At 38.4% G+C, this 12,753-nt stretch overlaps 1 long non-coding RNA gene across 1 annotated transcript; it reads right to left on the minus strand.

The window, feature by feature from the left end:
* Positions 1-5,570: 5,570 nt before the first annotated feature.
* Positions 5,571-7,315, minus strand: LOC148189411 (uncharacterized). Its single transcript, XR_015776834.1, has 3 exons — positions 7,177-7,315; positions 6,661-6,762; positions 5,571-5,739 (listed from the first exon to the last, which is right to left on the minus strand). It is a non-coding gene; the product is annotated as an uncharacterized LOC148189411 (long non-coding RNA).
* Between the last annotated feature and the right edge of the window lie 5,438 nt (positions 7,316-12,753).

Here is a 12,753-nt window from a genome sequence, read left to right on the forward strand (position 1 = left end):
TAAAAATATAAGTAGGTATGGGTAGTAGAGACAAAATGGTAAATTAAAGCTATGTTGACACGTGTGCCCACAGCAGTGCTCGTACTTCATGCTACCCATAAGTTAGTGCCACGCCAGTAAAAAAAAGTCTGGACACACAGCTGAGACAACCATATATGTATTAAGAGAGGTGGATACAGCATTAGAAGCAGGGCCCTGTTCATTTCTATGAAGTTACTCAGTGGTGCATGAAGCCAAAAAAGTTCAATTAGGGTGTATTAAATTACTCAGATTATAAGCACTGCTTCCACACTTTGCGGTCACACACACTAGAGACTTCTACCACCTGAACAAGCTATTTCTGGTTTAGAGCTCCACTAATTTGAATTGGGGTAAAAAGATTTAATCTTGCGGCTCTTCTAGACTTTCCAGTTCTTATTGGACCAGTGGGTTAAATCCCGATACTGAGATGAGTTATTTCGCTCAGGTTGTGATGCTTGAAAAAATTGTATACACTGATTAACAGACATCCCATTTGCCATGTTTGTAAATGGGAGAAAGTGTTTTTGGGCCACGAGGCATTATGTGCTGGTGTATTTATGCCATTTGTCCACTATGAAAATTAGCATGAAAGCACATTGCACTTCCTGGAGGCTGTGTGGGAACTCAGTGAGGTGGGGCCTGACAATACACAGATTCTTCCTCCAAAAAAACATCACCAGTGCAAGACTGCAGTGGAAGTATCTTCAAAATTTGTCTTCATTGTTGTACAACGGTAGTGGAGTGTGTAGTTATTGATTGTCAACTCTATAGTTAATATGGTATTTATGGTAGCATTTATACTGCAGTTATGGAGTAACATTGTAATTTATTTGGTGTTGTGTTTCTGTTTCCATCTGATGAATGTAAGTCCAAAATTTGCTCTTTTTAAACTCTGTTTTGGTCTCCACCAATGCATAAAGGAAATATCTGTCTCTTTAGCTGCTAAAGGATGATTTATTCATCTGGAGGCAATAAATTTGTGTACAAAAATTCATGTTAAAGGTCTAATGTGTAGGATTTAGTGAAATCTATGTTGGAAAAACTGAATCTTTTTTTTTGTGTTCAGGGTGTAGGAGAACTAAGGTGCTGATTTGTCCATTCTCGGCTACTGTGGAACAAAATGGTGAACTCCACGGAAGAAGACCTACTCCATATGTAGATATAAATGGCTCATTCTAAGGTAACAGTTATGCATTTCTTATTTTCAGGTGATTATGAACTGATAAAAACTTTATTATCAATATTATATACCATTTCTGCAAACAGATGGCCTTTAAATACTACACACTGGACCAATACTTGCTGAGAATGTAGTATTGTAGTCTTACTTACCACTATCCCTAAATGCTGCTACTGTTGCCCATTTTGAGGAAGCTATACTTGAAGTGTATAACTTTTCACCCCTAAAAATAAAACTTGAATTCCTGTTTGAATCTGTGCAGCAGTGAGTCAGACTGTCTCAATGCTGCCCCACAGTACTGAAAATGTGAAACCTATTGATGACTTCAGTCTCCAAATACAGATCCATTTCATACACTGCAGCCTGAGTTGCTGCAACCTGAGCCTCGTATATTAACCTTACCTTCTGTATCACATATTCAAGTGAATGTTGATCTCAGAATGACCCTCTCACCCTTACATGAACCAAATCTAATTATAAACAAGAACAGAGGGTCTTGTGAGGTAAACTGAGGGTGTAATGTATCAGACCATGTCAAATACTGCATGTACAATGCAAGTGTCTGTAATCGCACTGCTGCTTATTTCTAACGAGATAGCAAAACTTCATTTTGGTGACATTTCAAATCCGTATAATGTTTTATCAAAGTTTTGTTGAACTTTTCAGTCTAATTGATTATCTTTGCCCCTTGTTCCATGAAACTTGGTTAAAAAAAAAGTGAAAAAGGCTTAAATAAGCTCCATTTTCTAAGCCATTTGAAAACTGGATTGGCATCACCTTTTTTTGTGTTGTGGTCAGTTGCCTTTCAAAAGTAGTTAACCTTTGAACCCTGAGCAAATTGGTTTGATTTCTTTCAAAAACATGGTCAAAAATGAGCAACGTGGTCTGCACATTAAGAATTATGTGCAGAGAATTATTTTTTAAATGATCTCAATTACATATTTGGAATTATTTTTATAGAATTATTAGGTCTTTAAAGCAGTGATTTCAGGTCATTTCCTGTTTTCTTCACTTTTTCCACTTTTCTATTTTTTGTTTGTTTTGTTTTTGCTAATTTTCTTGTACTTTTTACTAATTTCTTACTGATTTCTTGGTCATTTCTTCTTAAGGTGCTTATTGCTTTCTTGCCATATTTTTGAAAGAAATAAAGCCAATTTGCCCAGGTTTCAGAGAGAGATAATTTCAAGAGATAATTAGCATTCAACTTTTTGACCCTTAAAAACTGCAAACAATAACAAAAATGTGTTCCTTACAACATGAAAATCATGTCTTAATCTAAGGATGCACCATAAAAATCTGACTTTATGCTTCATAATAAAGATAGGGGGCAAAACTTATTGCTCATCATTAAGTTTTGCCCATTAAAGGAATCAATTAGCCTCCTATCAGCATGTCCAGATCATTGGGATATATGGCCTCAGGCTTTTCAGGCTTTTAAATTGTGGTTAAAAGGATGGCAGACTGATTCTTGACAAATGCCTCTCACACCCACCGGGCGTCACCAGCAGCATAATCACTTAACATTAAGCTGCAAATGCTGAGTCAGTCTAGGTAAGAGGAAGGTCAGGCTGTGTGTTACTGGCAGAGGCACAGAGAGCGGTCACTCAGGGACGCTGAAGACACCTCCCGGCTGAAAAGTCTCATCTGAAATAGTGTCTATTAAACACTCCTGGCAGATGTGAATTCTCCTGTTAGAGGCTGAATGTGAGGAAATGTTCCTTTAGATTCTGTTGTCACTGTGTTAAAATGTGTGTTAATGTGGGCAGACCTGCAGTGCAGTGTGCTGCAGGAATGCACTGGTTGAGCAGTCACTGCGTATACAAGAGGCGCCATGGGGATTTTTGAGAGCCTCCATGTATGTGTGTTTCTGTTTGTGTGTATGCGTGTGTGTGTGTGTGTGTGTGTAGTTCACAACTGCTAACACTGGTTAACAGGCTGCAACTCAGCTCAGGACCCAATTTTATTATCATAGGCTAAACAAAGACTTTTAGATATGCAATATACTGCGTGCATGGTTCATTTAGTGTTACTGTAGTTTGATGTGTAATCAGTGTAAAAACCAAGCAACATCCTGTGAAGCTGAAGAGTGAAGCAAATGCAAAGCACCAAAAACGGCAGTGTCTCAAATGGCCACTTTAGAGAAAAGAAGTCTTCATTCATCTTGAATGTTTTTAGTTTTGGGTTTGTTTGTTTTTTAATAGAATTTGTTTCTGTGTCATGTATTATATTTTTTAAGTACTCACTTAAGTGTTTTTGGCTTCAAAACTATTTTCAATTATCAGTTGTACCCATAGATGGCAGCCATGAGTTTTTTTAAAGCTGGAAGCCAAAGCACAGTCCTTTTGCACAAACTTTGCATCAAGCACTTTTTGGCCTTTTACATTTGTAACCTGAACCTGTGCAGAGCAACGTGGAATGGGCTTCATGGACTAGCAACTATAAAACCAGATCCAACAGTCACAATAGAGGCTTCAGCTAATGGAAACATAATCATCTCCATCACAGCAGTCTGGATGTGTGCAAGTGCTGCCCCTGCTCTCCTCTACAGCCATAAGACAGAGAGATGAATGAAAGTAGCAGAGCTAAGAAGGAACATTTAGGCATGATTCAGGTCTATAAAATTGCATTGATTTGCTGCTTGCCTTCCTGCACGGTCCCTGCCTGTCCGGTGCCAGAGTAATTTGTCCCCCAGGTCTAAGGTTGCATGTGAATTTTCTGTTGTGTCAGCTGAGCTTAGTGCAGTGCATGCTTGAGAGGAGGTGAACTCTCATTATCCCACACCGCTTTAATTAAGAGCTCGCTGTCAACCAAAGCAACATCTTTAACTCGTTTATTACCTTCTGCAGTAGGCATCTCAAAAATGGCAATAATTCATCTTCCACAGTGAAGTGTGTGTTACGTTGTCACACATATCTATAGCAAACAAGAGCAGAAAATAAAGGTTTTATTTAACATAAAACAGTCAGTTGCATGTGTTTGTATATCCCTCTATCACTGTGTCCACATTGGATGATTCCACACCTCATGATTAATGTCCAGTGCCAACACAGGAAGTGTGTCCTTTGTTTATCCAGGCAGAAAGTGAGGATGTAGATGGGCGTGTAGGGTTGACTTTCATGCAGGAGGTCATCAGAAACCTGCAATTAACATTTGCCTTTTTATTAACTGCAACCACAAGCTCTCAATGTTTTAGCTGTGTTTATTTTTTTATCACCACAATCTTTCCCTTAACTTAATCTTACCATAATTTAGGGTTTTGAAGAATTATCAAGGTCTTCTTCTGCTATTAGGGTAGCATAAAGGTCAGCCAGTGGGCCTCATGGATCCTTGAAGATGTACAGACTTAAAGGTTCAGTGTGTGAGATTTAGGGTGTTTTAGTGTCATCTAATGGTGAGGATTGTAGATTGCAACCAGCTGACTTTTCTCAGTTAGAATTCCCTAGTGTTCATTTTTATTGAATAAAGAATAATATAATGGTAAAAAAAAGTTTTGGTGTCAGTTTGTTCTAAATCAATAGAGATAATGCACGTTTTATTTAACACATATCAGAAGGTATTCGAATGAATTATCTGGGTATTTCTGATATCAACACACATAACTGAATCAATATTGAAGCAACTGGATCAATATCGAATCGCACTGAATCGTGATCCAAAGAATCAAAATTGAATTGAACTGTGAGTTTTTTGACAATATCCAGCCCTAGTGTTCATTTTTTAGGTGGTTTTTAATGCCAGCTGAATTCTCCACAGAGGTCTGTTTATCTCCAGATCAAATGGACCAGGTGATTAAAACTGGTCAAAACACTCAATAAAGTAGTTTTGTGTTTCAAGTCAGTGTTTCTCCAGTGTAGTTTGGCTTGTTCTGGTAATATGTGCTCACCTATTTTCTCTTCTGACTTCGAATCCAAACATTTAAGAGGTTTTTATTGTGGATTTATCCACAGAGGTCTCTTTCTCTCCAAAACAAACAAACCAATTGATTTAAACTGGTAAAAACACTGAATCAAGGAGTTTTGCATTAAAAAATCTGTGTTTTTCTGGTGCTCTTGCCCCTTTTAACTATGGTTGCCAACACAAAAACCTTAATGGCCCAATCTGGAGTCAGTGTTTGGTTTGTGCATTGTGGGCTACTGAAGAAATATGGCAGTACAACATGGCAATCTCTGTAGACGAGGACTTACTCTCCATGTAGATATAAATGACTTATTCTATGGTAATCAAAACACAACAATGTTTATATTCTAGGTGATTATACACTAAGGAAAACATACTTTATATATCATATCTCATTTCTGCCAACATATCTCCTAAATCCTACACACTAGACCTTTTAAAAAAAGATAACGCTGATGAAAATCCTCTTTATTACTGCCATGCTTTATTTGTAGCACATTGAAAAGATTTAAACTGTATCAGTTTGTATGAATTAACATGATACATAAAATAATCACACAAACCTCTGAGGCTGAATGTATTTTATTGAGACTGTTGCATTTTTATAAGGATGTGGTGTGTTTGTAAATTGGAGGCCTGACCTGTGAAGAAAAACACATATTTAGTTACATTATTTCAACAGGGATTTAAGTTTAAATTGTTGTTTAACTTGGAATGATTAAATCAAACAACTTAGTGTTTAAATGTTGCTGGTGTGTGCACTTATTAAGACAAAGTCTTTGTTAAAATCATTCTTCTCTGCTGTCATGTCTCCTCTGCAGGGATTGTTTGACCGAAAATAGCCCCCAGGATGTCCACACACTGTTTTCTAAGTTCTAGAAGATACCAAGTTGTGATTAGTGGAGGGGTGTGAACTCTAATGCGAAATTCACATTTCCTGCTTTTCTATGTGATGTGTGGAGTAACTTAAGGTAATGCAAGTAGTTGATATTTTTAAGTGTGAATGGAGATTTTTATGTTTTTGTTGGGTTTTTTTGTTTTTGATGTAATGTTAGGATCACATTTCCCTATACTGTGGTATGCTCAGGTTAATACCAGGTGCAGGCTATTTAAGCAGCCAGCTTCCAGTGAAATACACACCTGGTTCATCTGCACATCATCTCTGACTCAAAGCTGCTGCATGGCAACTTTAGCAGCCAGGCATCTAAACAAACTGTAAGTACCTAGTTTTTTTTTTTCAAAATAAAGTAACAACTGCATCCTGATAGCCAATTAAACCCTTTGATACCTGAGGAAAATGTTTTGATTTCTTTCAAAAAGATTGAAGGGAAAGAGTTTTCTCAGGCATCAGAGGTTTAAAAGCTAAAGAAAGGCATCTGAATGTGGGACAAAAAAACTGATGTCAATCCAGTTGTTAAAGGGTTAAGGTGCTGACCATGAATGCAACAACTCCAGTTTGAGCCCTGCGGGGGGAGGCTTTTGTTGCATGTTGTTTTCTGTTTCACTCTCCCCTCATTTTTTGTCATCAGATCTCTAAAAAAGTCACACATTAACTGCATCACCTCTTAAACCTGTATCCGCCCAACACTTCACAACCTGAGGATGATGATGTCATGGAAAGTTGTGTTGATCTGGCAGCAGTGTTGCGCCATAATTTCTTGTATCTGTGTGTGGGGGGAAAAAGAGGCCTCTGTGAGTTAATACATGTGCAGACTAATGCAATGTTTTAACTCAAACATTTAAATTTGGAGTTGCCAAACAAGCTTTTAAAGTGTTTGATTTTTGGCATCCAAGTGGTCATGAAAACTCTGCAGAGCAACCACTGATCGACCTTTTCACATGGCCACTGCTCTAAGTGGTTACAGAGGTGTGGCCTTTTGCAACACCAACAAAACATCTTTGTGGTTTGTGCATGAAAACAAGATAAGCAGTACACAAGATTCAAATGTGGCTTCCTTTAACAGTTGTGAATTATGACAGAAACATAGCTGCAGTCTTCATGTATAGGATGTGTTGATTTTGGGCCTATCTTTCAGTAAAAGTGGCTTCATCTTTTTGGACGGCCTTCAGTGACTCACCTCGTCCCCTGATGCGAGTTATGCAGGTTGCATTAGCACAGACTCTCAGACTGCTGGTTGAAGAGTCCTGTGGAGGGGGAAGCCAGAACGGGTGCCAGGTCAGGAGGGGTGCAGCCATGCTCAGCACGTCCCAAACAACCGGTGCAGGAACCAGAGCCATCTGCTGTCCATTTCACTTACACTCTTGCTTGACGCTCTGCCAGCAGCTCGCTTTTTCACCCCTGGAACGAGACTAATCCTCCCATCCTCACATGAGCCACCAAAGCGTCGGGTTCAGCTGGCAGGACACTCCTCTGATTTTTGCCTGAGAAAACAAAGCACTACACTTCCCTGAAACGTATTTCAAAGCAGAATCATTTATCACAAACCCTCTTCAGAGCTCCATCGTCTACTTACTGTAATAAGCAGAATTGCCTCTCCACTCCTCATGAGTGTGTTTGAGTAATTTCCATCAACTAAATAACCATTAAGCACTCAGCAGTCCGACCTCAACTGTTGAGGTACATAAATGGCTCATGACCTGAGCGTCAGATGCATCGTCTTCAAGACCGCGGCATGAACTAAATAACCATTAAGCACTCAGTGTCCCAGCCTCGTCAAACGTTAACGCATACGAGGGCATCAAAGAAGAAAAAGAGATTGATCATAGAAGTTATGACTCACAGCGATTTTTCTTTTATTTCAAAGCTTTTTATCTTTAAAAAAGGAGCATTTATCAATTTTTTTACTGCTTGCAGTTGCATAAAACTTTGTATTCTTTACTGCATCACAAACCCTGCCAGTGTGAATGTTTTTAATGATCTTTCAGATGTCTCCTGACAGTTGTAAGAAATTATAAGAGGCAGTATTTCTGTATGAGTCACTGTAACACAGTGCGTATAGAAAACTATGATTCATAAGGAATCTAAACTCATCAGCGTGAGAACTTTTTTCCTTGGGTCGTAATGTTGACTGATGCATTGAAGAAGCATTAAAAGTTTTGTGACTTTAGAAAGATGTCAACAAGACATAAACATTCATGAGATGATTGTGATTTATTAAGGATGTATAATGTTTTATAGGAGCTTATAAAATGCATCAGTGACCATTATGTGCTCTTGAAAACAAGGTCAGGATGTTTTGTGAATGGATTTAAGTTGAGTGTCCTTAAAGGCTTTGCATTATCAATCGATCGAACCTTTGTAAACCTCCTTTAATATACGATAGGTGACTGACAAACCAATATGACTCAGGCAGTAGATGATATAATTGAAATATCATAGATAAATGATAAACATTCATACATTTGCCCATCCATAAAGAAAAGTATGAACAAAGAAATATAATAACAAAACAATATCCATAAAACCAAAGTAACTTTTTATTCATGTACCTCAGGCTACTGAATGCACTTACTTTTAACTGTCATACATTTTTAAATAGTTACTTTGCTGGTAAATGTTCTACTAACCAGTTAATAAAGGATGCTGCATAGTTTAAAAATAACTCACCAGTAAGTTCTTAGATTTAGCTCCACGTCCACAAGCTACAACAGTGATAGGGGAGAACGGGACTGGTTATCACGCTTTTTAGTTTTACTCGAATCCATCAAAAACTGTGTCCACAAAAAATTCTTTATTACGGAGCCCCTCTGGTGACATTGGATGAAAAAAAAATAATGCGTGGCCACGCATTAACTATCTCGTGGCCACAAGTTATTATCTCGTGGCCACGAGATAGTAATATGTGGCCACGCATTATTTTTTTTATAGATAATAACGCACGGCCACGAGATAGTTAATGCGTGGCCACGAGAAAATAAATAAATAATTCACCTTCGGTTGCAGGATGGTTGTCTATATGGAGCTGGCAGTTATTCGTGAATAAAGGTAATTGAATGATGAAATTGATGACTTCCCCGAGATCAGCATATTCCTTGCGTTTAAGCCCATGCATTTTGAGCAGCCGAATTAAGTGTCTCTTGCTAAGAATTACTCCATGCCTTGCCGCAAGTGACTTAAGTTTGTCATTGTAAGTCATTCCTATATTAAAATAAAATGAAATTAAATCAAACTTGTCCATGATAAAAGCAACAGTCTGCATGGGATGACTACAATAACTATCTGGTGGCCGTGCGTTATTATCTCGTGGCCACACATTAATTATCTCGTGGCCACGCATTAACTATCTTGTGGCCATGCGTTATTATCTCGTGGCCACGAGATAGTAACGTGTGGCCACACATTATTTTTTTTTCATCTAATGTCACCAGAGGGGCTCTGTACTTTATTAATGCGTATTGGAAGCCTAAAGTGTCAGGTAGGAATGGAGGGACCTTAAAGGGATAGTTCACCCAAAAATGGAAAATTCCATCATAATCTACTCACCCTCATGCCGATGGAAAGTCAGGTGAAGTTTCATAGTCCACAAAACACTGCAGAAATTTGGTTACAGTGTGCACTTACTGTTTTTATAGTGTAAGAACTCTACACTGGTAACTTTTTAAATCTTGTTATTGTGTATTCCATACTGTATTTATTATTGTGCAATTTTTTGTTGCTTTTCATAGTGCAAGAAATCTGCATCGGTCACTTTCATTGTGGTTTTTGTGTGTTTCGTGCCACCTTTGTCTTGCACAATGCATACTTTTTGCACCAGTAACCTAGTCACTTTAAAGATGTGGTTATTGTGTATACCATGTTGTGTTTTGTGCTGTTCTTTGTTGTGTGGGGCATCTGATTTTCTTCTGTTCTGTATTATAACTGTATGTATTGCATCAGCCTGTCAAGTGTAGTGCTACAGATGGAAATTAGCATCTCGCTACATCTGGTGCAGCCATGTTTTCATTTCTTGTAAACGATTAGTGTTATTGCACACTGGCCTTTTGATAAATTTAATAAACTACACCTAACTAAAACAAATGTCCATCTCTGTCCCCAGACTCTGGTTCAGCAGCTATTGTTAGCATAAAGGACACACCCACAGCAGTGAGCTGTAACTGCCAGCAGGCCAGGGAGCTGATTCAGCCAGAAAGACTGAAAGGTATGTTAGTGATGGCTGTTTTTCTTGTGTTAATATGATTGTGGCATTTCAGAGTTGTTAAACAGAACAACACTAATATATAATTTAGTGCCACAAGCTCTAATATTAGCCCCCAGAGTCAGAGCAGAGAAAACTGCTCATATCCTCATGATTTTGAAACCTAATTAAATATACTTGGCAATTTTTTTGAATGATTCAAATATGGCCAGGACATTTTTCTGTGGTGCGACAGACTCATTATACATTTATTTTTGCTTTACACAGACTTGAAGATTATTCTTTGGGCAGGCTAATGCAAAGCCTTGAAGCATTGAGGCCAATATTATTTCAAACTGAAATCTTTCTTTTTATGTAATTCATATTTCTTTTCCAGAGCAGGGGAGTGAACATGTGCACTGAAATAAGAGCTTGTTCCAACCAGACTCTTTGTGCTTTCTCTGTGCTGCAGACCACACATGTCTCTTTCAAAACGTGAATGGTATTAAATTGTACTTCAGGCAAAGCCCAGAGAAAGGTGAATGCTGATAGGACCGATATATCTGTTTTTTTTCCCCTTTGTGCACGAATGCCAACAGTGTCACGGGCCAAAAAATAATGTGACTGAGACTGATAGTGGCAAATCAATCAAGTCTTGCATCATGATGGAATCTGTTCAAGCTTGTGTGTGTGTGTGTGTGTGTGTGTGTGTGTGTGTGTGTGTGTGTGTGTGTGTGTGAGAGAGAGAGAGAGAGAGTGAGAGCTGGAGGGTATGGTGATAATTTAGCTGTAAATGAATACCAGCAGGAAGAGATGGTGCAGATGATCAGTGATTTTCCTCCTCTGAAGAAAGTGATGATAAGGTTCCACAGAGTTTAAGTAGGTTACCACACAGCCCTTCACAGGCGGCCTCGCCGGTGCACACATTATTACTGGCTGATCACCAGCTGTATGTTTTTTTCCAGCTGAATTTCCGCATGTGTGTCCAAAGAGAAAGTGATAAAGAGAAAGCCAGCAAGGTGAAAAGGATGCCAGTTGTACATCTGTAAATTCTATAAGTACCTTGTCTCTGAAATCTTAACAATTCATTGTCAGTTAAATGCATTAGCTCGCAGACAGAAGGGCACACCTGGAAAAGTCTGAAGGTTTCCAGGCTCTTTCTCCAAACTTCACTTCACGTCCGCCTACACCATCAGGAAATAACTGCATCAGGTAATTTAATAAGTTTAGAAAAAAAAAAAAGACAATCAGCTCAGTGTTTGCTTCAATGTTAATTTTCTTTATACAGCACATTTAAAACAACCGTAGTTGACCAAAATGCTGAACAATCATAAAAACAAGGGACAAACACAACTAGAACTAATAAAATATGATTTATAAAAAAAGTACAAAATAAAATGCAAGAGATACAGCACAATACTTTTAACTTGAGGTGCCTCAGGTTGATTACACCAGACTAAAGAGATCCATGTCAAGTGTTTTCCTTCAAAAATGATTTGTTGCACTGCACCTCTGTGATATGTGTTTTACCTTCCGGAGATACAATCATCCACAGTCACAACCAAGCCAGAGAGCAAAACTGGAAGTAATAAGAGCTTTAATTAAACATCTGAATATGATTTTTAGCAGATAAACTGTAGGCTCTGAATGTTGCTTTTACCTCTGCTCTTGCATAAGGGTCTACCTTACCTGCACAAAATATTTTATTTTTTGCCCTTATACCAAAAAGGACAACATTCCCATAGGTGGACTATGAGACACTAGACTGCTGGGCACAGATGTGGAAAAGCCACCACCCCTCCTGCAAAGGAGCAAGACACATAGACTTCGTGTTGGTTTTTCCTCTTTTTTTTTTTTTTTTTTACTATTTTGCACCTCTTTTTTAGTGGCCATGCATCTTTGTGTGATTTTGTCTATTTGAGGTCATTTTGTGTCTTTTCTAGTTATTTTGTATGTCTTTGCAGTTCCTTTGCAGCTCTTTAAGGGCATTGTGAGTCTCTTCCTGCTCAATACATATTAATTTGGGTGCCCCTGACACTTGGCTCTTGTGCTTGTGCCTGGTGGGCTCGTTCAGTAATCCATCCATAACTATTCATACGAAGGTGTTGACATGGCTAATGAAAATGAATATTCTGCTGACATTCCCGTTTACATGCCACTGTGTATACTCGGATTAACGTGCCTTTACATGTCATTTATCACGTCAATATATGGTTAAGTGAAACGGCTAGAGTGGCTATTGCCATTTTCCTTCTTTGCATCAAAAACCTGTTGGTTTCTAAGTCTTTTGTAATGTTTACAAGTAGGTGACTAGAAATGTTTGCTGTTCTTCTGGGCATGCATCTCTACCCAAGCATGGCAAACTGTTGGCTAGTTGGTTCATGTGTAGCATATCCATGACAATGCACAGAGCTGACCGGAAACAGGCAAGAGGCAGTGTGTCACAAACCATGTAAAAAAACCCCAACTGAGATGCATATTCCGAATGTGCTGTATACATGTCCAAGGAATGCTTCTAAAACCTGAGTAATCTTGGCATATCCCATGTGTTAATTGGAAAATGCTACATTCGTTATAAGG

This window comes from Plectropomus leopardus, chromosome 6 (assembly GCF_026936395.1).
Source record: "Plectropomus leopardus strain MGB_pleo_1.0 chromosome 6, ASM2693639v1, whole genome shotgun sequence".
In the NCBI taxonomy this organism is placed as follows: domain Eukaryota; kingdom Metazoa; phylum Chordata; class Actinopteri; order Perciformes; family Serranidae; genus Plectropomus; species Plectropomus leopardus.